Source organism: Ranitomeya imitator, chromosome 10, assembly GCF_032444005.1.
Source record: "Ranitomeya imitator isolate aRanImi1 chromosome 10, aRanImi1.pri, whole genome shotgun sequence".
Classification (NCBI taxonomy): domain Eukaryota; kingdom Metazoa; phylum Chordata; class Amphibia; order Anura; family Dendrobatidae; genus Ranitomeya; species Ranitomeya imitator.
The window spans coordinates 88,354,022-88,379,743 of NC_091291.1; positions in this window are offsets into that span (position 1 = coordinate 88,354,022).

Below are 25,722 nucleotides of genomic sequence, written 5' to 3' on the forward strand. Positions count from 1 at the left end.
ATGCAAAAAAAAGTATAGTTATACCTTTTATTTGCAATAGTATATTCACTATATAGTGTAACCTAAAAAGTATAGTATATTATACACTTATCCAATTTTTTTATTCATTAATTGTGTGACAAAAAAATCACAAACAAAAAAGGCAAAAAAAAATAGTAATTAATTCAACAAGGATATTTGAATCTGACATACCTCCGTAGGAAAATAGAGGTGCTGTGTATAGTGGTTCAGCAGAGCCTTACTCTAACTCCATCCACCATTGCTCTTATATGGAGTCAGATTACACCCAAATACATTATACCACAATGCTCTACTTAGGAAATAATCCTTATTCTGGCAAAAAAACAAAAAACAAAAAAATGCAGCTCTTACTCCAAATCTACACAACTCCTAAATCCTGAATAAGCACCTTCTTTATTCTCGGCTCAGAAGAAATTGGGTTATCATTGTCATTGCTTGAAAATAAGTTTTGCTGTGACATTCCCAAATATTCCCTCTGGAGCAATACATCCCCAAATTTACTTCCAACTTCAGCACAAAATAGGTCTATTGAAAGTGACCCATTACCATAAGCGCATGCAAGGTGACAAGGAGCTGAGGCTGGAGATTCCAGATCGTGGAGTCAGCAAAATCAATAACTGCCGGATACATGGAAACCAAGACGTCCACAGACCAAGAGCGGGCTATGAGGCTTATCGGAAGAAAGGGATTTGTACATATTGGTAGAAGTTACCTTATACGTTTTCCATATACAGTGGGGCAAAAAAGTATTTAGTCAGTCAGCAATAGTGCAAGTTCCACCACTTAAAAAGATGAGAGGCGTCTGTAATTTACATCATAGGTAGACCTCAACTATGGGAGACAAACTGAGAAAAAAAAATCCAGAAAATCACATTGTCTGTTTTTTTAACAATTTATTTGCATATTATGGTGGAAAATAAGTATTTGGTCAGAAACAAAATTTCTTCTCAATACTTTGTAATATATCCTTTGTTGGCAATGACAGAGGTCAAACGTTTTCTGTAAGTCTTCACAAGGTTGCCACACACTGTTGTTGGTATGTTGGCCCATTCCTCCATGCAGATCTCCTCTAGAGCAGTGATGTTTTTGGCTTTTCACTTGGCAACACGGACTTTCAACTCCCTCCAAAGGTTTTCTATAGGGTTGAGATCTGGAGACTGGCTAGGCCACTCCAGGACCTTGAAATGCTTCTTACGAAGCCACTCCTTCGTTGCCCTGGCGGTGTGCTTTGGATCATTGTCATGTTGAAAGACCCAGCCACGTTTCATCTTCAATGCCCTTGCTGATGGAAGGAGGTTTTCACTCAAAATCTCACGATACATGGCCCCATTCATTCTTTCATGTACCCAGATCAGTCGTCCTGGCCCCTTTGCAGAGAAACAGCCCCAAAGCATGATGTTTCCACCACCATGCTTTACAGTAGGTATGGTGTTTGATGGTTGCAACTCAGTATTCTTTTTCCTCCAAACACGACAAGTTGTGTTTCTACCAAACAGTTCCAGTTTGGTTTCATCAGACCATAGGACATTCTCCCAAAACTCCTCTGGATCATCCAAATGCTCTCTAGCAAACTTCAGACGGGCCTGGACATGTACTGGCTTAAGCAGTGGGACACGTCTGGCACTGCAGGATCTGAGTCCATGGTGGCATAGTGTGTTACTTATGGTAAGCCTTGTTACATTGGTCCCAGCTCTCTGTAGTTCATTCACTAGGTCCCCCCGCGTGGTTCTGGGATTTTTGCTCACCGTTCTTGTGATCATTCTGACCCCACTGGGTGGGATTTTGCGTGGAGCCCCAGATCGAGGGAGATTATCAGTGGTCTTGTATGTCTTCCATTTTCTAATTATTGCTCCCACTGTTGATTTCTTCACTCCAAGCTGGTTGGCTATTGCAGATTCAGTCTTCCCAGCCTGGTGCAGGGCTACAATTTTGTTTCTGGTGTCCTTTGACAGCTCTTTGGTCTTCACCATAGCGGAGTTTGGAGTCAGACTGTTTGAGGGTGTGCACAGGTGTCTTTTTATACTGATAACAAGTTTAAACAGGTGCCATTACTACAGGTAATGAGTGGAAGAAAGAGGAGACTCTTAAAGAAGAAGTTACAGGTCTGTGAGAGCCAGAAATCTTGATTGTTTGTTTCTGACCAAATACTTATTTTCCACCATAATATGCAAATAAATTGTTAAAAAAAACAGACAATGTGATTTTCTGGATTTTTTTTTCTCAGTTTGTCTCCCATAGTTGAGGTCTACCTATGATGTAAATTACAGACGCCTCTCATCTTTTTAAGTGGTGGAACTTGCACTGTTGCTGACTGACTAAATACTTTTTTGCCCCACTGTACACTGGGACTAGAAGTGTTTTCCATAAGATATCAGAGAGTTGCATTATCAGCTGTTTCCTGACATTGTTGTCTATAGAATGGCTCCTTATTGCTGCAGAGATACAGTGTCCATATCACGTCAACTATCATAATAATGTGAATTTGAGACACATTAATTACCCTGACACATGAATCTGACAACTGGCTCTTGTTCGTTTTATATTAATTTATTAGGAATCACACAATTCTGCTTATTTTTGGAACATGATGTTGCTGTATTACATGGGGTTTGTCCCGCAAACAGCAAGCCATCATACAGCTCCATCAGTGGAAGAATAGAAAAGTTATAACTCTCAGAATAAAGAGATGCAAAAATGATAATTTTTTCTATGAAATTGTTTTTATTGCATAAAAGCAGCAAAATGTAAACAAATGATATACATGTGGCATTGCTGTAATTGTACTGACCGAAAGAATAAAGTTGCCTTACCAATTTTACCACACGCACAACGGCATAAACTCCCCCCCCCCCAAAAAAAAACATTCCTGAATTTCTGTTTTTTGTTCATTCTGCCTCCCAAAAATTGGAATAGAGAGCAATCAGAAAATCTCGTGTGCCTGCAAATGGTGCCAATAAAAAGTCAACTCGTCCTGCAAAAAACAAGCCCTCAAATGACAGTCAGCCAAAATGTGAAAAAATTATAGCCATCTAAAGGCGATGTAAAAAATTTTTTTGGCGCTATAAAAAGCATCTTTAAGTGTGTTACAGCAGCCAAACACAAAAAAAAACCCACTATAAATTTGGTATCGCTGTAATCGTACTGACCTGAAGAATAAAGCTGTCTAATTACTTATACTGCATGAGGAATGGCGTGAAAAATAAATAGAACTAATTCTTCACCTGCTGTTAATTTATTCATTCTGTCTCCCAAAGTATGCAGTATGGCTCGGCGCACATTTATCCTGCACTTTCCGCTGAGTGCTTACACCGGGATTTCCGCGTAAATCTCTGAAATACAAGATTCAGATGGAGTCCCCAGAGCAAGATTCCCCATAATGAGGCAGATGGAGGCACTGTGGATGCCGTCTGACCTATGATCCTGCTTTGAACATCTTTTTAGGCATGCATAAAAGTGTGGTCCGCCATAGGTTTGTGCAATTATGGAAAGAAGGACAACAATGAACATAATCCAGATGGAGTCGAGAGTAACTCTGCTGCCTCATTATAGTGAAGGAATTCCTCAGAGGTTTCATCTAATCATGTCACTCTGAGATTTAGATGGAAACACAGATGTAAGTGCTCAGCGTAGAGCGCCGGATAAATAATGATCCCAAACCTTATGTAAACTGTTCCAACAAAAGCTTCAACTCAATCTAAACAAAATAGCAAAACCCCACTCAGGTCAGTCATATGTCAATGGAAATATTGGTGAGCTTCCATGTTTTGGTAGCACAAAGGTTATGTAAATGTGAAATAGCTCCCGCCCTCCAAAAGAAATTCAGCAAATTATGGGCTCCCAAATCTGCATCCTCCCTTCCTTCTGAGCCTCACAGTGTACTTAAAACATATTTAGCGCCCATATGTTTGACATTTCTGTAGCGATGAAAGCCTGTCTAATTTACAAGTGCATGTCTCCTGAAGCATGAGCTAGGCACCACAACATACTGGGCCCCTCAATGTAATGGGCCCCACAATGTACTGTGTACTACAGCATACTGGTCATTACAACATGCTGGACACTGCAAAGGTAGTTTGCAATCTTCACTTAGCAACATCCAGCTACTTGTTTCTGGAAAACACTTACAGAGTCCAAACACCTGTAGAGTCACTACACCTGTAGATAAACTCCCAAGGGGGTGTCATTTGCAAAATAGGGTCACTTTGTAAGACCCCAGGTTCCTGGGTGTTACGGTGGCATTGCTTTCCTCACGGGGAGAGTGATGTCACGCTTGGAAGCAATGAAGGATTCCTTTTATCAGGCAATCACAAGCATACAACATGTTCATACTCCATGCCAGAAGGGGGAGCTCTGATCCAGCTTGTGGGTGGCTCCCCTATATATTTTCTGGTCTGGAAGGAAAGTAGTTAGTCTGCCAGAGACAGGAACTGAAGTCAGTAAGTCTGTCAGAGAGACAGAGGAGAGAGGACGATAGGGGCAGTGCAGACATGTGAGGTGCTGCAGCTACTGAAAGGATAGAGATAGAAAGGAAAGCAGGACAAGCTGTAGCGAGAGTGAAGGAGGAAAGAAGCAAAGGAGAGTGAGGAGCTGGAGATAGAAGCTGCGACTGGGCTTCCTCCATGCTGAGCGCAGATACCGGTAGCTGGAAGACCAAGGTTGTGAGGTACTCTACGTCTCACAGCAGAAACCGGCGGGACAACTGACTTCAAGTTACCCGTCCACCCCAAAACCCGAAGACACAGTGACACAAAGAGCCCGGGTTGTGATAGAGATCCTGCAAAAAAGGCTCGAGCCACCTGTCATATGGGTTAGCGTCCTACCTGCAAGGGGGACAGAGAGAAAACGTGAGGACCTTGTGAGAGGCGTAAGGCAGCAAGGGACTACACCACAGCACTAGAGGGAAGGCTTCCAACCCCACCTGGTAAAAGGGGTTCCAGATTTGCTTTCAAGAAGGTCGGACCAAACCTGTACCTGTGATCCGGTACCAGGTACGGACTGGGGATGAAATTCAGCCCTGGCATTTGAAATCACACAGGCCCATGGTGTCCCCGTCCCCAATATCTAGATGGGATATATTACTAATATTGCCCTGGATGGAGGAAAGGAAGAATTACTACAAGACCAATATTTCTAATTATACCCACGGCATGCTGAGGTAAGTGACGGGGTGACCAGCTTTGTGCGCAGTCACAACTGTTAACAGTATGGGTGTATTGAGAACATTGATTCTGTTAACAAAGTAGCAGACAAGGCAGCCCACAACCAGACTGGCCCTTCTGGCATTTGCCAGAATTGCCAAATGGCCAGTCTGGCCCTGTGACCGGTACCCTGGACTGTGGCTGCCTGAATTCATCAGTAAAAATGTAAAGAGACTGCAACTCTGTACCCTCCGTTTTTTGCTACACCATCCACCATCTGTATCTATACATCAGGAACCCTGGGGACCTAGCTTCACCTGTGGGAAGCCATACCATCCCTGCTGCCACAACATCACCCCAGAGGACCCCTTTAAGCAGCGTCAGTCACCTCTGACCGAATATCACAGGTGGCGATACAGACACAAACTTTATTTCCAATTTCAAATCCCCTTTTCCATGGGCACCCAGGGCCACAGACTGTGTCTCCACCGCCGTGACGCATCCCCTTAAGTACTGGACCCAGTACTGAGTACCCCATTGCCCTGGTGGGCGTTCCAACTTGAGGAGGGATTCTGCTCTTCTAGCACTTGACAATCTTCAGTAAGAAAGAAGGGCCTCAAACTGTCCCTGGAGCTGGGACCCTACAGTCATGGCCAAAAGTATTGACACACCTGCAACTCTGTCAGATAATACTCATTTTCTTCCTGAAAATGATTGCAAACACAAATTATTTGGTATTATTATCTTCATTTAATTTGTCCTAAATGAAAAAACACAAAAATAATTTTCCTAAAGCCAAATTGGATATAATTCCACACCAAACATAAAAAAGGAAGTGGACAAAAGTATTGGCACTGTTTGAAAAATCATGTGATGCTTCTCCAATTTGTGTAATTGACAGCACCTGTAACTTACCTGTGGCACCTAACAGGTGTTGGCAATAACTAAATCACACTTGCAGCCAGTTGACATGGAATAAAGTTGACTCAACCTCTGTCCTATGTCCTTTTGTGTACCACATTGAGCATGGAGAAAAGAAAGAAGACCAAAGAACTGTCTGAGGACTTGAGAAACCAAATTGTGAGGAAGCATGAGCAATCTCAAGGCTACAAGCCCATCTCCAAAGACCTGAATGTTCATGTGTCTACCGTGCGCAGTGTCATCAAGAAGTTTAAAGCCCATGGCACTGTGGCTATCCTCCCTAGATGTGGACGGAAAAGAAAAATTGACAAGAGATTTCAATGCAAGATTGTGCAGATGTTGGATAAAGAACCTCGACTAACATCCAAACAAGTTCAAGCTGCCCTGCAGTCTGAGGGTACAACAGTGTCAACCCGTACTATCCTATCCGGCATCTGAATGAAAAGGGACTGTATGGTAGGAGACCCAGGAAGACCCCACTTCTTACCCTGAGACATAAAAAAGCCAGGCTGGAGTTTGCCAAAACTTACCTGAAAAAGCCTAAAACGTTTTGGAAGAATGTTCTCTGGTCATGGTCTCTGGTCAGATGAGACAAAAGTAGGGCTTTTGGGGCAAAGGCATCAACATAGAGTTTACAGGAGAAAAAAGAGGCATTCAAAGAAAAGAACACGGTCCCTACAGTCAAACATGGCGGAGGTTCCCTGATGTTTTGGGGTTGCTTTGCTGCCTCTGGCACTGGACTGCTTGACCGTGTGCATGGCATTATGAAGTCTGAAGACTACCAACAAATTTTGCAGCATAATGTAGGGCCCAGTGTGAAAAAGCTGTGTCTCCCTCAGAGGTCATGGGTCTTCCAGCAGGACAATGACCCAAAACACACTTCAAAAAGCACTAGAAAATTGTTTTAGAGAAAGCACTGGAGACTTCTAAGGTGGCCAGCATTGAGTCCAGACCCGAATCCCATAGAACACCTGTGGAGAGATCAAATATCAGGGACCTGGAGCAGTTTGCCAAAGAAGAATGGTCTAAAATTCCAGCAGAGCATTGTAAGAAACTCATTGATGGTTACCAGAAGTGGTTGGTCGCAGTTATTTTGGCTAAAGGTTGTGCAACCAAGTATTAGGCTGAGGGTGCCAATACTTTTGTCTGGCCCATTTTTGGAGTTTTGTGTGAAATGATCAATGTTTTGCTTTTTGCTTCATTCTCTTTTGTGTTTTTTCATTTAAGACAAATTAAATGAAGATAATAATACCAAATAATTTGTGTTTGCAATCATTTTCAGCAAGAAAATTAGTATTATCTGACAGAATTGCAGGGGTGTCAATACTTTTGGCTATGACTGTAACTATCCCTGTCATGGGGGTACTCTTAAAGGTATAGAGGCCCAAATCTCCGACCTTACTATGCTCCTGTAAAACCCTAATCTGTCCCCTCCCCTACCCCATGATGCTTGGGAAAGAAATGAGAGGTAAACCAGACACAAGACAAAACAGAGATAACACAAAACCTCTTTCATACAAAAGCACTACACAACACTAGGGAGAAGGATAAGGACAGGGAGGAATAAACTGAATGGGAAAAGGGAACAGGCGATAAACACACAAGTACAACAGCAAACTACAGAACATCACCACTCCAACTCCATACTTCAACTACTTAGCTATAGCACACAGCACAGGAAGATGAATCTTTCACCGGCAGGCACTAAACACCCAGAGCCTGTATATATATAGTGGGAGTAATGGGTAAGTGTAACACCTCAGGTAACCGGTTGTTACAGTGGCATTGCTTTCCTCACGGGGAGAGTGATGTCATGCTTGGAAACGAGGAAGGATCCCTTTAACAGGTATTCAGCACATACAACACCGTTCTGACTCCAGGCCAGAAGGGGGAGCTCTACACCCGACTTCAGGAGAGCTGCTCTCTCTGTTCGGGAGGAGGAGTCAGTTGCTAGGCAGTTGCTAGGCAGTTGGAGCGTTAGACAGTTGGTGAGAGGAGAGCGAAGAATGAGGAAGGAAAGCTGGGGCCATGCAGACGAGTGATTCTGCAGCTCCTGGGAAGGAAAAAGAGAGCAGAACAACTTGTAAAGACACTGAAAGGAGGAAGGAGCAAAGGCAAAGTGAAAAGCTGGAGAGAGAAGTTGTGACTGAACTTCCTCCAGGCTGAGCGCATATACTGGTAGCCGGAAGACCGAGGTTGTGGGGGTAACTTCATGCCCCATAGCAGAAACCAGCGGACAGCTAGATTTCAAGCTACCTGTCCACCATTAACACCAAAGGACACAGGAACAGATAGAGCTTGGGTCGTGATAGAGATCCTGTAAAAAGGCTCAAGCTACCTGTCGTATGGGTTAGCATCCTACATAAAGAGTGACAGAGAGAGAGAACGTGAGGACTTGTGCGAGGCCTAAGGCAGCACTTTCAGGTGCTAGATAGCTCCAATATTCCCAAACATTCAACAACTCTAGGAATGGGAATGATTAAGGAGCAATCACCAGACCATGCATACAACCACACACACACAATTACAGGTTTAAACTAGCGCATGGCCGAGCGGCCATGCAAGCCTTTTATAGATGTAGCCTTCTGGGACCTTCCTAGTGGTCCAATCAGAGCCGCTACAGGACCTGAGCAAAGGCTGAACCTGGGGCAGCAGCCGTAACCAGCCGCACAGTATCAGCTTGAGCTAGATGCTGGGACCGACGTCTCTGCTGAGCAGACTCCACTGCGGCTGGGGAAGAATGGGAGACCACAGAGGACATGGTTCGAGATTCCCCCTGGGCAGCAGCGGGAACTCGACACCTAACAAGCGTTTAAAGAGGTCCTTTAGTCAGTTTCAGTAGGCTCCACAATCATGGGGAAGACTGCTGACTTGACAGATGTCCAGAAGGCAGTCACTGGCACAATCCACAAGGAGGGTAAGCCATCACACACAGACGTATCCAGGACATGGGCTACAAGTGTCGCATTCCTTCTGTCAAGCCACTCATGACCAATAGACAACACCAGACGCGTCTTACCTGGGCCAAGGAGAAAAAGAACTGGACTGTTGCTCAGTGGTCCAAGGTGTTGTTTTCAGATGAAAGTTTGCATTTGATTTGGAAATCAAGGTCCCAGAGTCTGGAGGAAGAGTAGAGAGGTACACAATCCAAGCTTCTTGAGGTCTAGTGTGAATTTTCCACAATCAGTGATGGTTTTTGGAAGCTATCTCATCTGCTGGTATAGGTTCACTGCGTTTTATCAAGACCAAAGTCAGCGCAGCCATCTACCAGGAAATTTTAGAGCACTTCATGCTTCCCTCTACCGACAAGTTTTAGGGAGATGGAAATTTAATTCTCCAGCAGGACTTGGCACCTGTCCACACTGCCAAAAGTACCAATACCTAGTAACATAGTAACATAGTAACATAGTTAGTAAGGCCGAAAAAAGACATTTGTCCATCCAGTTCAGCCTATATTCCATCATAATAAATCCCCAGATCTACGTCCTTCTACAGAACCTAATTGTATGATACAATATTGTTCTGCTCCAGGAAGACATCCAGGCCTCTCTTGAACCCCTCGACTGAGTTCGCCATCACCACCTCCTCAGGCAAGCAATTCCAGATTCTCACTGCCCTAACAGTAAAGAATCCTCTTCTATGTTGGTGGAAAAACCTTCTCTCCTCCAGACGCAAAGAATGCCCCCTTGTGCCCGTCACCTTCCTTGGTATAAACAGATCCTCAGCGAGATATTTGTATTGTCCCCTTATATACTTATACATGGTTATTAGATCGCCCCTCAGTCGTCTTTTTTCTAGACTAAATAATCCTAATTTCGCTAATCTATCTGGGTATTGTAGTTCTCCCATCCCCTTTATTAATTTTGTTGCCCTCCTTTGTACTCTCTCTAGTTCCATTATATCCTTCCTGAGCACCGGTGCCCAAAACTGGACACAGTACTCCTTGTGAGGTCTAACTAGGGATTTATACAGAGGCAGTATAATGCTCTCATCATGTGTATCCAGACCTCTTTTAATGCACCCCATGATCCTGTTTGCCTTGGCAGCTGCTGCCTGGCACTGGCTGCTCCAGGTAAGTTTATCATTAACTAGGATCCCCAAGTCCTTCTCCCTGTCAGATTTACCCAGTGGTTTCCCATTCAGTGTGTAATGGTGATATTGATTCATTCTTCCCATGTGTATAACCTTACATTTATCATTGTTAAACCTCATCTGCCACCTTTCAGCCCAAGTTTCCAACTTATCCAGATCCATCTGTAGCAGAATACTATCTTCTCTTGTATTAACTGCTTTACATAGTTTTGTATCATCTGCAAATATCGATATTTTACTGTGTAAACCTTCTACCAGATCATTAATGAATATGTTGAAGAGAACAGGTCCCAATACTGACCCCTGCGGTACCCCACTGGTCACAGCGACCCAGTTAGAGACTATACCATTTATAACCACCCTCTGCTTTCTATCACTAAGCCAGTTACTAACCCATTTACACACAATTTCCCCCAGACCAAGCATTCTCATTTTGTGTACCAACCTCTTGTGTGGCACGGTATCAAACGCTTTGGAAAAATCGAGATATACCACGTCCAATGACTCACCGTGGTCCAGCCTATAGCTTACCTCTTCATAAAAACTGATTAGATTGGTTTGACAGGAGCGATTTCTCATAAACCCATGCTGATATGGAGTTAAACAGTTATTCTCATTGAGATAATCCAGAATAACATCCCTCAGAAACCCTTCAAATATTTTACCAACAATAGAGGTTAGACTTACTGGCCTATAATTTCCAGGTTCACTTTTAGAGCCCTTTTTGAATATTGGCACCACATTTGCTATGCCCCAATCCTGCGGAACAGACCCTGTCGCTATAGAGTCCCTAAAAATAAGAAATAATGGTTTATCTATTACATTACTTAGTTCTCTTAGTACTCGTGGGTGTATGCCATCCGGACCCGGAGATTTATCTATTTTAATCTTATTTAGCCGGTTTCGCACCTCTTCTTGGGTTAGATTGGTGACCCTTAATATAGGGTTTTCATTGTTTCTTGGGATTTCACCTAGCATTTCATTTTCCACCGTGAATACCGTGGAGAAGAAGGTGTTTAATATGTTAGCTTTTTCCTCGTCATCTACAACCATTCTTTCCTCACTATTTTTTAAGGGGCCTACATTTTCAGTTTTTATTCTTTTACTATTGATATAGTTGAAGAACAGTTTGGGATTAGTTTTACTCTCCTTAGCAATGTGCTTCTCTGTTTCCTTTTTGGCAGCTTTAATTAGTTTTTTAGATAAAGTATTTTTCTCCCTATAGTTTTTTAGAGCTTCAATGGTGCCATCCTGCTTTAGTAGTGCAAATGCTTTCTTTTTACTGTCAATTGCCTGTCTTACTTCTTTGTTTAGCCACATTGTGTTTTTCCTATTTCTAGTCCTTTTATTCCCACAAGGTATAAACCGCTTACACTGCCTTTTTAGGATGTTCTTAAACATTTCCCAATTATTATATGTATTCTTATTTCTGAGGATATTGTCCCAGTCTACCAGATTAAGGGCATCTCTAAGCTGGTCAAACTTTGCCTTCCTAAAGTTCAGTGTTTTTGTGACTCCCCGACAAATCCCTCTAGTGAAAGACAGGTGAAACTGTACAATATTGTGGTCGCTATTTCCTAGATGCCCGACCACCTGCAGATTTGTTATTCTGTCAGGTCTATTAGATAGTATTAAGTCTAAAAGTGCTGCTCCTCTGGTTGGATTCTGCACCAATTGTGAAAGATAATTTTTCTTGGTTATTAGCAGAAACCTGTTGCCTTTATGGGTTTCACAGGTTTCTGTTTCCCAGTTAATATCCGGGTAGTTAAAGTCCCCCATAACCAGGACCTCATTATGGGTTGCAGCTTCATCTATCTGCTTTAGAAGTAGACTTTCCATGGTTTCTGTTATATTTGGGGGTTTGTAACAGACCCCAATGAGAATTTTGTTACCATCATTCCCTCCATGAATTTCGACCCATATGGACTCGACATCCTCATTTCCTTCGCTAATATCCTCCCTTAACCCCTCTGTGACCTTAGACGTACTATCCCGTCGAGGTGCCCTGGGCTTATCTGACCCTGGACGGGATAGTACGTCATAGCGATCGGCAGCGCTCACGGGGGGAGCGCCGCCGATCGCGGCCGGGTGTCAGCTGCTTATCGCAGCTGACATCCGGCACTATGTGCCAGGAGCGGTCACGGACCGCCCCCGGCACATTAACCCCTGGCACACCGCGATCAAAGATGATCGCGATGTGCCGGCGGTGCAGGGAAGCACCGCGCAGGGAGGGGGCTCCCTGCGGGCTTCCCTGAGCCCCCCGCAGCAACGCGATGTGATCGCGTTGCTGCGAGGGTCTCCTCACCTCCCTCCCTGCTCGAGCCCCGGATCCAAGATGGCCGCGGATCCGGGTCCTGCAGGGAGGGAGGTGGCTTCACAGAGCCTGCTTAGAGCAGGCACTGTGAAGGCTGCAGCGCTGCATGTCAGATCAGTGATCTGACAGAGTGCTGTGCAAACTGTCAGATCACTGATCTGTGATGTCCCCCCCTGGGACAAAGTAAAAAAGTAAAAAAAAAATTTTCCAAATGTGTAAAAAAAATAAAAAAAAATATTCCAAAATAATGAAAGAAAAAAAAAAAATATTATTCCCATAAATACATTTCTTCATCTAAATAAAAAAAAAAAACCAATAAAAGTACACATATTTAGTATTGCCGCGTCCGTAACGACCCGACCTATAAAACTGTCCCACTAGTTAACCCCTTCAGTAAACACCGTAAGAAAAAAAAAAAAAAAAAACGAGGCAAAAAACAACGCTTTATTATCATACCGCCGAACAAAAAGTGGAATAACACGCGATCAAAAGGACAGATATAAATAACCATGGTACCGCTGAAAGCGTCATATTGTCCCGCAAAAAAAGAGCTGCCATACAGCATCATCAGCAAAAAAATTAAAAAGTTATAGTCCTGAGAATAAAGCGATGCAAAAATAATTATTTTTTCTGTAAAATAGTTTTTATCGTATAAAAGCACCAAACCATAAAAAAATGATATAAATGAGGTATCGCTGTAATCGTACTGACCCGAAGAATAAAACTGATTTATCAATTTTACCAAACGCGGAACGGTATAAACGCCTCCCCCAATAGAAATTCATGAATAGCTGGCTTTTGGTCATTCTTCCTCACAAAAATCGGAATAAAAAGCGATAAAAAAATGTCACGTGCCCGAAAATGTTTTCAATAAAAACGTCAACTCGTCCCGCAAAAAACAAGACCTCACATGACTCTGTGGACCAAAATATGGAAAAATTATAGCTCTCAAAATGTGGTATTGCAAAAAATATTTTTTGCAATAAAAAGGGTCTTTCAGTGTGTGACGGCTGCCAATCATAAAAATCCGCTAAAAAACCCGCTATAAAAGTAAATCAAACCCCCCTTCATCACCCCCTTAGTTAGGGAAAAATAAAAAAAAATGTATTTATTTCCATTTTCCCATTAGGGCTAGGGTTAGGGCTAGGATTAGGGTTAGGGTTAGGGCTAGGGTTAGGGCTAGGGTTAGGGCTAGGGTTAGGGCTAGGGTTAGGGCTAGGGCTAGGGTTAGGGTTAGGGCTAGGGTTAGGGCTAGGGTTAGGGCTAGGGTTAGGGCTAGGGTTAGGGCTAGGGCTAGGGTTAGGGCTAGGGTTAGGGCTAGGGTTAGGGCTAGGGTTAGGGTTAGGGTTAGGGCTAGGGTTAGGGCTAGGGTTAGGGCTAGGGTTAGGGTTAGGGTTGGGGCTACAGTTAGGGTTGGGGCTAAAGTTAGGGTTAGGGTTTAGATTACATTTACAGTTGGGAATAGGGTTGGGATTAGGGTTAGTGGTGTGTCAGGGTTAGAGGTGTGGTTAGGGTTACCGTTGGAATTAGGGTTAGGGGTGTGTTTAGATTAGGGTTTCAGTTATAATTGGGGGGTTTCCACTGTTTCGGCACATCAGGGGCTCTCCAAACACGACATGGCGTCCGATCTCAATTCCAGCCAATTCTGCGTTGAAAAAGTAAAACAGTGCTCCTTCCCTTCCGAGCTCTCCTGTGTGCCCAAACAGGGGTTTACCCCAACATATGGGGTATCAGCGTACTCAGGACAAATTGGACAACAACTTTTGTGGACCAATTTCTCCTGTTACCCTTGGGAAAATACAAAACTGGGGGCTAAAAAATAATTTTTGTGGGAAAACAAAAAGATTTTTTATTTTCACGGCTCTGCGTTATAAACTGTAGTGAAACACTTGGGGGTTCAAAGTTCTCACAACACATCTAGATAAGTTCATTGAGGGGTCTAGTTTCCAATATGGGGTCACTTGTGGGGGGTTTCTACTGTTTAGGTACATTAGGGGCTCTGCAAACGCAATGTGACGCCTGCAGACCAATCCATCTAAGTCTGCATTCCAAATGATGCTCCTTCCCTTCCGAGCCCTCCCATGCGCCCAAACGGTGGTTCCCCCCCACATATCGGGTATCAGCGTACTCAGGACAAATTGGACAACAACATTTAGGGTCCAATTTCTCCTGCTAACCTTGGAAAAATACAAAACTGGGGGCTAAAATATAATTTTTGTGGAAAAAAAAATATTTTTTATTTGCATGGCTCTGCGTTATAAACTGTAGTGAAATACTTGGGGGTTCAAAGCTCTCACAACACATCAAGATGAGTTCCTTAGGGGGTCTACTTTCCAAAATGGTGTCACTTGTGGGGGGTTTCTACTGTTTAGGTACATTAGGGGCTCTGCAAACGCAATGTGACGCCTGCAGACCATTCCATCTAAGTCTGCATTCCAAATGGCGCTCCTTCCCTTCCGAACCCTCCCATGCGCCCAAACGGTGGTTCCCCCCCACATATGGGGTATCAGCGTACTCAGGACAAATTGGACAACAACTTTTGGGGTCCAATTTCTCCTGTTACCCTAGGGAAAATACAAAACTGGGGGCTAAAAAATAATTTTTGTGGGAAAAAAATTTTGTTTTATTTTTATGGCTCTGCATTATAAACTTCTGTGAAGCCCTTGGTGGGTCAAAGTGCTCACCACACATCCAGATAAGTTCCTTAGGGGGTCTACTTTCCAAAATGGTGTCACTTGTGGGGGGTTTCAATGTTTAGGCACATCAGTGGCTCTCCAAACGCAACATGGCGTCCCATCTCAATTCCTGTCAATTTTACATTGAAAAGTCAAACGGCGCTCCTTCCCTTCCGAGCTCTCCCATGCGCCCAAACAGTGGTTTACTGCCACATATGGGGTATCAGCGTACTCGGGACAAATTGGACAACAACTTTTGAGGTCCAATTTCTTCTCTTACCCTTGGAAAAATAAAAAATTGGGGGCAAAAATATAATTTTTGTGAAAAAATATGATTTTTTATTTTTACGGTTCTGCATTATAAACTTCTGTGAAGCACTTGGTGGGTCAAAGTGCTCACCACACCTCTAGATAAGTTCCTTAGGGGGTCTACTTTCCAAAATGGTGTCACTTGTGGGGGGTTTCAATGTTTAGGCACATCAGTGGCTCTCCAAACGCAACATGGCGTCCCATCTCAATTTCTGTCAATTTTGCATTGAAAAGTCAAACTGCGCTCCTTCCCTTCCGAGCTCTCCCATGCGCCCAAACAGTGGTTTACTGCCACATATGGGGTATCAGCATACTCAGGACAAATTGGACAACAACTTTTGAGGTCCAATTTCTTCTCTTACCCTTGGAAAAATAAAAAATTGGGGGCAAAAATATAATTTTTGTGAAAAAATATGATTTTTTATTTTTACGGTTCTGCATTATAAACTTCTGTGAAGCACTTGGTGGGTCAAAGTGCTCACCACACATCCAGATAAGTTCCTTAGGGGGTCTACTTTCCAAAATGGTGTCACTTGTGGGGGGTTTCAATGTTTAGGCACATCAGTGGCTCTCCAAACGCAACATGGCGTCCCATCTCAATTCCTGTCAATTTTGCATTGAAAAGTCAAATAGCGCTCCTTCCCTTCCGAGCTCTCCCATGCGCCCAAACAGTGGTTTACTGCCACATATGGGGTATCAGCGTACTCAGGACAAATTGGACAACAACTTTTTGGGTCCAATTTCTCCTGTTACCCTTGGTAAAATAAAACAAATTGGAGCTGAAGTAAATTTTTTGTGTAAAAAAGTTAAATGTTCATTTTTATTTAAACATTCCAAAAATTCCTATTAAACACCTGAAGGGTTAATAAACTTCTTGAATGTGGTTTTGAGCACCTTGAGGGGTGCAGTTTTTAGAATGGTGTCACACTTGGGCATTTTCTATCATATAGACCCCTCAAAATGACTTCAAATGAGACGTGGTCCCTAAAAAAAAATGGTGTTGTAAAAATGAGAAATTGCTGGTCAACTTTTAACCCTTATAACTCCCTAACAAAAAAAAAAATTGGTTCCAAAATTATGCTGATGTAAAGGAGACATGTGGGAAATGTTACTTATTAAGTATTTTGTGTGACATATCTCTGTGATTTAATTGCATAAAAATTCAAAGTTTGAAAATTGCGAAATTTTCAAAATTTTCGCCAAATTTCCGTTTTTTTCACAAATAAACGCAGGTACTATCAAAGAAATTTTACCACTATCATGAAGTACAATATGTCACGAGAAAACAATGTCAGAATCACCAGGATCCGTTGAAGCGTTTCGGAGTTATAACCTCATAAAGGGACAGTGGTCAGAATTGTAAAAATTGGCCTGGTCATTAACGTGCAAACCACCCTTGGGGGTAAAGGGGTTAAAGTGGACTTTAGACAAGACTTTACATAGAGACAAACCCCTCCTCCTCTCCAATTTTTACCTGGTTTTAAAACAACAGTATCACTGTGCTTGATTGGCCAGCAAACTTGCCTGACCTTAACCCCATACAGAATCTATGGGGTATTGTCAAGAGGAAGATGATATGCCAGACCCAACAATGCAAACGAGCTGAAGGCTGCTATCAAAGCAACCTGGGCTACCATAACACCTCAGCAGTGCCACAGGCTGATCGCTTCCATGCCATGCTGCAGTGATGCAGTAATTGATGCAAAAGGAGCCCCAACCAACTATTGAGAGCATGTATTGAACATACATTTCAGTAGGCCAACATTTTGGATTTTAAAATCATTTTTCAAGCTGGTGTTATAAAGTATTCTAATTTACTGAGATCAACATTTTCACAAATAAACACTTGAAATAGATCACTCTGTTTGTAATGACTCTATATAATATGTGAGTTTCACTTTTTGCATTGAAGAACTGAAATAAATTAACTTTTTAATGATATTCTAAGTTTGTGAGCAGCACCTTTATATCTTAATATACACTTACTTTGTAATGTCTTCACATCCTGTTCCGTCCAGATGTGTCCGGATCCCAGAATTCCAACCGGTGGAAGTTCACCGAACACCATATTGGGTGTTTCAATATGGAAACTGGTGGTGGTACCAGCCTCTTGCGCGGTACCACCAGCGGAACATCGTTGCACCACACACACACTGTATACGCCGTACGCACCATACACACACACACAAACACACACTGTATATGCCGTACGCAACACACACACACACTGTGTATACCATACGCCACACACACACACACACACTGTATATGCCATACGCTGCCTCTTGTGCAGTACCACCAGGGGAACACCGTCTCAAACACGCCGCCGCCGGGATCAGGGAATGATTCACTGACTGCTGCCATCTTTATATAGGAGGAGAACATGCGCAGTTTTAATGTGATTGCTGCTATCTGTCTGCACAAAGATGGCAGAGGTCTGATTTACTGCGCCAGCGCAAATTCTGCACAGGCGCAGTGAATCATTCTGCTGATCCCGTCTACAGGCAGAGGAAGCCGGTCACATTAAAGGGGTTTTTCCACGAACGAAAGTTAATTTTGAAAATTGTCTGTGTCTGACTGTGTATGGAGCATTATTACTAAATGTCTCTAGAAAGAATCTATAGCAGTGCCTCAAAGACCACACTCCCATAGCATATAATCAACAACGTCCATGCTAGTATCATAGCCCATGGACAAAAAGTGATAAGGCAACGTAAGATGTAAATTTATAAAAAGTTATATCTTTATTATAAACAAAAAACAAAGATAAAAGGAGAGACCAAAAACAGTGACAGGGCTAAAAGAAAACCTCCGTAGGGAAGGATCAATAGTATGACGGACGCAAATACACTGTTAAATCACTGGCAGTATATAGTACAAAAATACATAAAAATATGCTAATGCTTAAATATTGAAATAACTGCGAGTGATCCAACAACAAGTATATAACACAGGCGGATACTCAATCTCCTCAGTCCACTTGCCGATACGAGACTATAATATAATATATACATATACAATGTCATAGGTGTACTAAATGGAAAACTGAAAAAATATAAGTCAAAGCCAAAAAAACGGTCATAAACGAAATACAAACGCGGTACTATAGTATACATGGGGGTGCAAATACCACAATATTAATACCGCAGTTATATCGCAATGATAGATGAGCCAGTGGCAATATATATAAACCTAGTGGCTAGACAAACATAAGTACCGGCAAATAAATCCGGCCACAGACAAAGTCCAAGCGCAAGTGCCGGCAAGTAGGCAAAAGTATAGGAGAGCTTACCGCTAAAGTAAGATGCGTCCGGTGTTCTTCCCGCCTGCCCGACGGGCGCCGTTTCGCTGCTCGCTTCTTCCGGGGGCGTGTGCGGAGAGGGGTGCCGACGCTGTATTTAAGTGCCAGGAGAGGGCGTGATAAGAGGTGCCTCCCGGCTAGTAGGCGCATGTGTCAGGGCAGTTACTCCCCCGAGTCGAAAAATGACTTCCGGGAGATGCCTAGGTGGAACGCTGTGACACGCACAGCGGTCACCTGATAGACATCCCGGAAGTCACAGGAGACTGGACCCAGCGCATGCGCACACCGGGAGACAACCAAATGAATGGAGATAATAAAAATACCGTCTGCCACTGCTAGTAACTAAATAAATGACGAAGCGAAGTAATAATAACGGGGCGATTATAAGGTGACAATTTGTGAAATTATATAACTCGACAAAAATAACAAGGAAGACACATTATGATGTGTGTTAATATATTGACTAAATATTGAAAAAATTATTATTATAATAGATAAAGAATATTAATGTTATAACTAGTGAGCTGGGGAACATATAATACAAATAAATCCCTACAACCACATATAAAAACATAAATATAAAGTACATGTGATACAATAGTATAATTATTAATAAATTGGTGTCAATGTATCAAAGAACAATGCGTTCTAATAATTCCCCCTATAATACTATATCCAAGGATGTGCAAAACCACTATCTAGCAGGAACCAAAATGTAAAAATAACAAGATTAGCACAAATATCAGACAAATATTATAAAAATATGTGTATACATAAAGATACACATATATATAGCATATAAATATAAATATGGTATAAAAGAGTCCAAAAATGTGGCACATATAGTTAGTAAAACTCCACTGGTCCCCGATTATTTCTTCAACATGGTCCTCAAGTCGCTGGTTACAGGCATGGTTAAGGCCGTCCTTGCCGTTAAGGGGCGGAAACAGATCTGTCATAATAAGGTATATTATTCTCCATTCATACTCTCTCATAACGTATACTTCTGTAAAAAATAAAAAGACTTATTAAAATCAGATAAAAATAACACAGACAACAATAACTTAAAAAAGGAACCCCTAACCTAGATTCAGGAGAATAACCATAGAAAAAGACCCACTGCCATTACAGGAATGCATTAAAACCCAAGTTTTCATTAAGGCCTTGTGGTGTAAGAGTACCAAGACGAAAAATCCATCTGCTCTCGTATTGAGCCAACACTTGGCCTAAGTCTCCTCCTCTAATGCCAAGATCAACCTGATCAATCCCCGAGATCACTAGCCCACGTGGGTTGCATTTATGATGTGCCTTGAAGTGCCTGGGGAGAGTTTTAAGGGTGGAGACATCTTCAATTATTACTGCTTTTTCGATGTCTCTTACATGTTCTCTCACCCTTATTTTTAGTTCTCGAGTGGTGAGGCCGATATAAATCATGTCACAAGGGCATTTAGCCTAATAAATAACGCCCCGTGACGCACATGTGAGGTGTTTCCTAATCTCATAATTTTTAGATCCATTCCAGTTAGAAAAAGAAGATGTTTTACTGCCTTACAGAGATTGGACAGCCTCTGCTTAGAAGACAATATGATCATGGTGACATCAGACGTTGAGGCACTGTATACTTCGATTAAACACCAAGATGGCCTCCGTGCAGTGGCGTTTTATTTGAGATCTACCAACTTTATGCCTGAGCTGATTGAATTGATTTTGACCCTTCTGGAGTACGTCTTAACTCATAATATCTTCACGTTCAACAATCAGACATACCTCCAATTACAAGGCACAGCCATGGGGGCTGCTTGTGCCCCCTCTTACGCCAATTTATTTATGGGGGCTTGGGAGAGAAGCATTTTCCAAGACGGCACCATCCCTGAAATGGATAAAGTTCAGGGATGGATGCGTTATATTGATGATATATGGTTTGTGTGGGAGGGGACAATGGATGAATTACATCACCTTATGGATAAACTCAATGACAATTCTTTAAATATCCACCTTACCTATAAATGTGGAAGGAAACTTGATTTCCTAGATCTAAAAATCGAGGTCCTGGATGATGGAACCATCACTACAGACCTATATAGGAAACCTACATCTACAAATTCCTTACTGCACTACTCCTCATCACACCCTGCATCTACGATCAGAGGAATACCGATCGGTCAATTTCTTCGGGCTCGAATAATTTGTTCCCAGCAGGAAGCCTTTGAAGAACAGGCGGTGGATTTAGCATGCAGATTTTCCAACAGAGGATATAGCAAAAAATCCATTAGACGTGGCTATAAGAGAGCCATTAATACACCTCGTGTCAAACTACTCCATCCTCCCATTAAGAAGTGCCATTCCAACATGGAAGAACCAGTGAGATTTATTTCTAATTTCAATAATCAATGGAATGAACTTAGAAAAATTCTAAATAAACACTGGAATATTTTGAAATCAGATCCTATCCTGCGAAAAGTAATTTCAACATCTCCACAGATGGTAGCCAAACGCAGTCAGAACATTAAAGATTTGTTAGTTCATAGCCATTACGACTCTAATCGAAACATCAAAAAGAGGGCCCTACCTGATGGGTTTTTTCCATGTGGCTTCTGCAAGGCCTGCCTCAATTTACGTAAAACATCTTCTTTTTCTAACTGGAATGGATCTAAAAATTATGAGATTAGGAAACACCTCACATGTGCGTCACGGGGCGTTATTTATTACGCTAAATGCCCTTGTGACATGATTTATATCGGCCTCACCACTCGAGAACTAAAAATAAGGGTGAGAGAACATGTAAGAGACATCGAAAAAGCAGTAATAATTGAAGATGTCTCCACCCTTAAAACTCTCCCCAGGCACTTCAAGGCCCATCATAAATGCAACCCACGTGGGCTAGTGATTTGGGGGATTGATCAGGTTGATCTTGGCATTAGAGAAGGAGACTTAGGCCAAGTGTTGGCTCAATACGAGAGCAGATGGATTTTTCGTCTTGGTACTCTTACACCACAAGGCCTTAATGAAAACTTGGGTTTTAATGCATTCCTGTAATGGCAGTGGGTCTTTTTCTATGGTTATTCTCCTGAATCTAGGTTAGGGGTTCCTTTTTTAAGTTATTGTTGTCTGTGTTATTTTTATCTGATTTTAATAAGTCTTTTTATTTTTTACAGAAGTATACGTTATGAGAGAGTATGAATGGAGAATAATATACCTTATTATGACAGATCTATTTCCGCCCCTTAACGGCAAGGACGGCCTTAACCATGCCTGTAACCAGCGACTTGAGGACCATGTTGAAGAAATAATCGGGGACCAGTGGAGTTTTACTAACTATATGTGCCACATTTTTGGACTCTTTTATACCATATTTATATTTATATGCTATATATATGTGTATCTTTATGTATACACATATTTTTATAATATTTGTCTGATATTTGTGCTAATCTTGTTATTTTTACATTTTGGTTCCTGCTAGATAGTGGTTTTGCACATCCTTGGATATAGTATTATAGGGGGAATTATTAGAACGCATTGTTTGACACCAATTTATTAATAATTATACTATTGTATCACATGTACTTTATATTTATGTTTTTATATGTGGTTGTAGGGATTTATTTGTATTATATGTTCCCCAGCTCACTAGTTATAACATTAATATTATTTATCTATTATAATAATAATTTTTTCAATATTTAGTCAATATATTAACACACATCATAATGTGTCTTCCTTGTTATTTTTGTCGAGTTATATAATTTCACAAATTGTCACCTTATAATCGCACTAGCAGTGGCAGACGGTATTTTTATTATCTCCATTCATTTGGTTGTCTCCCGGTGTGCGCATGCGCTGGGTCCAGTCTCCTGTGACTTCCGGGATGTCTATCAGGTGACCGCTGTGCGTGTCACAGCGTTCCACCTAGGCATCTCCCGGAAGTCATTTTTCGACTCGGGGGAGTAACTGCCCTGACACATGCGCCTACTAGCCGGGAGGCACCTCTTATCACGCCCTCTCCTGGCACTTAAATACAGCGTCGGCACCCCTCTCCGCACACGCCCCCGGAAGAAGCGAGCAGTGAAACGGCGCCCGTCGGGCAGGCGGGAAGGACACCGGACGCATCTTACTTTAGCGGTAAGCTCTCCTATACTTTTGCCTACTTGCCGGCACTTGCGCTTGGACTTTGTCTGTGGCCGGATTTATTTGCCGGTACTTATGTTTGTCTAGCCACTAGGTTTATATATATTGCCACTGGCTCATCTATCATTGCGATATAACTGCGGTATTAATATTGTGGTATTTGCACCCCCCTGTATACTATAGTACCGCGTTTGTATTTCGTTTATGACCGTTTTTTTGGCTTTGACTTATATTTTTTCAGTTTTCCATTTAGTACACCTATGACATTGTATATGTATATATTATATTATAGTCTCGTATCGGCAAGTGGACTGAGGAGATTGAGTATCCGCCTGTGTTATATACTTGTTGTTGGATCACTCGCAGTTATTTCAATATTTAAGCATTAGCATATTTTTATGTATTTTTGTACTATATACTGCCAGTGATTTAACAGTGTATTTGCGTCCGTCATACTATTGATCCTTCCCTACGGAGGTTTTCTTTTAGCCCTGTCACTGTTTTTGGTCTCTCCTTTTATCTTTGTTTTTTGTTTATAATAAAGATATAACTTTTTATAAATTTACATCTTACGTTGCCTTATCACTTTTTGTCCATGGGCTATGATACTAGCATGGATGTTGTTGATTATGTGTATGGAGCATACCACATCTCCTGGGCAGGGGAGGAAGCAAAAGACAATACTGACATTACAGCAGGGGATCACAGAGGATTCATTTTGTCAGGTAAAATATTTCACTGACTGTTTTTAAACAATATTTTACCTCACAAAATGTATCCTCTGCGATCTCCTGCTGTAATGTCAGTATTGTCTTTTGCTTCCTCCCCTGCCCAGGAGCTGTGGTATGTTCTGTACAAGGTCAGACACAGACAATTTTTTAAATGAACTTTCATTCATGGGAAACCCCCTTTAAGAAGACAGCAGATGGGGAGAGAGAAAACGCACAGGGGTGAGAGAGACAGAGCACAGGGGGGAGGCAGCTCAAACGTGACAGCACATGAGGGGATAACACAGCACAGGAAGGATAAAGACAGCAGACAAGGGGGAGAGCACATGGGGTAGACAGGTCCAAGAGAGCACAGACGGGAGAAGTAAGTACATGGGGAAAGATAGAGTGGATAGGTGGGTGAGCACATGGGGGGGAGATTCTCAGTGCTGCAAAGCCTGCCCCCATCGTGACATTACCGCCCTCCTGATGCGATAGCATCGGGCCTCCATTTAGTATATATATGTCACTGACATCTTTATGTATATCTATTCTATTCTAACTTGTCACGCTGTGATTTTACTGTACGCACCAGATGAATTGTCAGCTTTTCAAAGGACATTGGTGCTTAAAAATCGGACAGCACAAGCATGGTCCGAATGATGTGTGATTTTTTTTCTCTTGCTATCCTTGTCAAAATAAAAAAAAATTGAAGCCAAAATAACATTTTTGTTGAAAAATGTGATTTTTTTTATTTACACAACTGAATATTAAAATTTGCTGTGAAGCACCTGAGAGATCAATGTGCTCACCACACATCTGGATAAGTTCCTTGGGTGGGGTATAGTTTCCAAAATGTGGTTACCTGTGTGGGATTTCCAGTGTTTGGACACATCAGGGGCTTTGCAAACGCAACATGATGCCCGCAAACCATTCGATCAAAGTCTGCATTCCAAAAAGTCACTCCTTCCCTTCCGAGCCCTGCTGTGCACCCAACAAGTAGCTTTCCTCCACATATGAGGTATCAATATAATCAGAAGAAATTGCACAACAGATTTTGGGGTCCATTTTCTCCTGTTACCCTTGTGAAAATGAAAATAAAATAGGGTTAAAATAACATTTTTATTGAAAAAATGTGATTTTCTTATTTTCACAACTCAATGTTATACATTTTCTGTGAATCACATGGGGGATCAAGGTGCTCATCACACATCTAGATAAATTCCTTGGGGGGTCTAGTTTCCAAAATTGGGTCACTTGAGGGGGATTTCCACTGTTTAGGCACATCATGGGCTCACCAAACTTGAAATGAGGCCCACAGACCATTTAATTAAAGTCTGCATTCCAAAATGTCATTCCTTCCCTTCTGAGCCCTGGCGTGCACCCAAACAGTAGTTTTCCCTCCACATATGGGGTATCAGTATACTCAGGAGAAATTGCACAAACGATTTTGTGGTTCATTTTCTCCTATTACTCTTGTGAAAATAAAAAAAAAATTGGGCTAAAAGATCACTTTTGTGGAAAAAATGTGTTGTTTTTTCATGACTTTATGCTGTAAACCATTGTGAAGCACGTGGGGGTTGAAAGTGCTCACACATCTAGATAAGTTCCTTGAGGGGTCTAGTTTCCAAAATGGGGTAAATTTTAGGGGGGGGGCAGTTCCCACTGTTTAGGCACATTAGTGGCTCTCCAAACCTGACATGACGGTCACTCTTGATTTGAGCCAATTTTGTGTTCAAAAAGTCAAAGCTTCCATTCTCTTCTGAGCCCTGCCGTGCATCCAAACAATGGTTTTCCCCCACATATGGGGTATTATCATGCTCAGGAGAAATAGCACAACGACTTTTGAGGTCCATTTTTTCCTGTTACCCTTATAAAAATTAAAAATGTGGGTCTAAAGTAAAAATTTTTGTGAATAAAGTTAAATGTTAATTTTTTCTTTCCACTTTGCTTCAGTTCCTCTGAAGCACCTGAAGGGTTAATAAACTTGAGCACCTTGAGGAGTGCAGCTTTTAGAATGGTGTCACTTTTGGATATTTTATGTCACATAGACCCCTCAAATTCATTTCAAATGTGATGTGGTCCCTAAAATGGTTTTGTAAATTTTGTTGTAAAA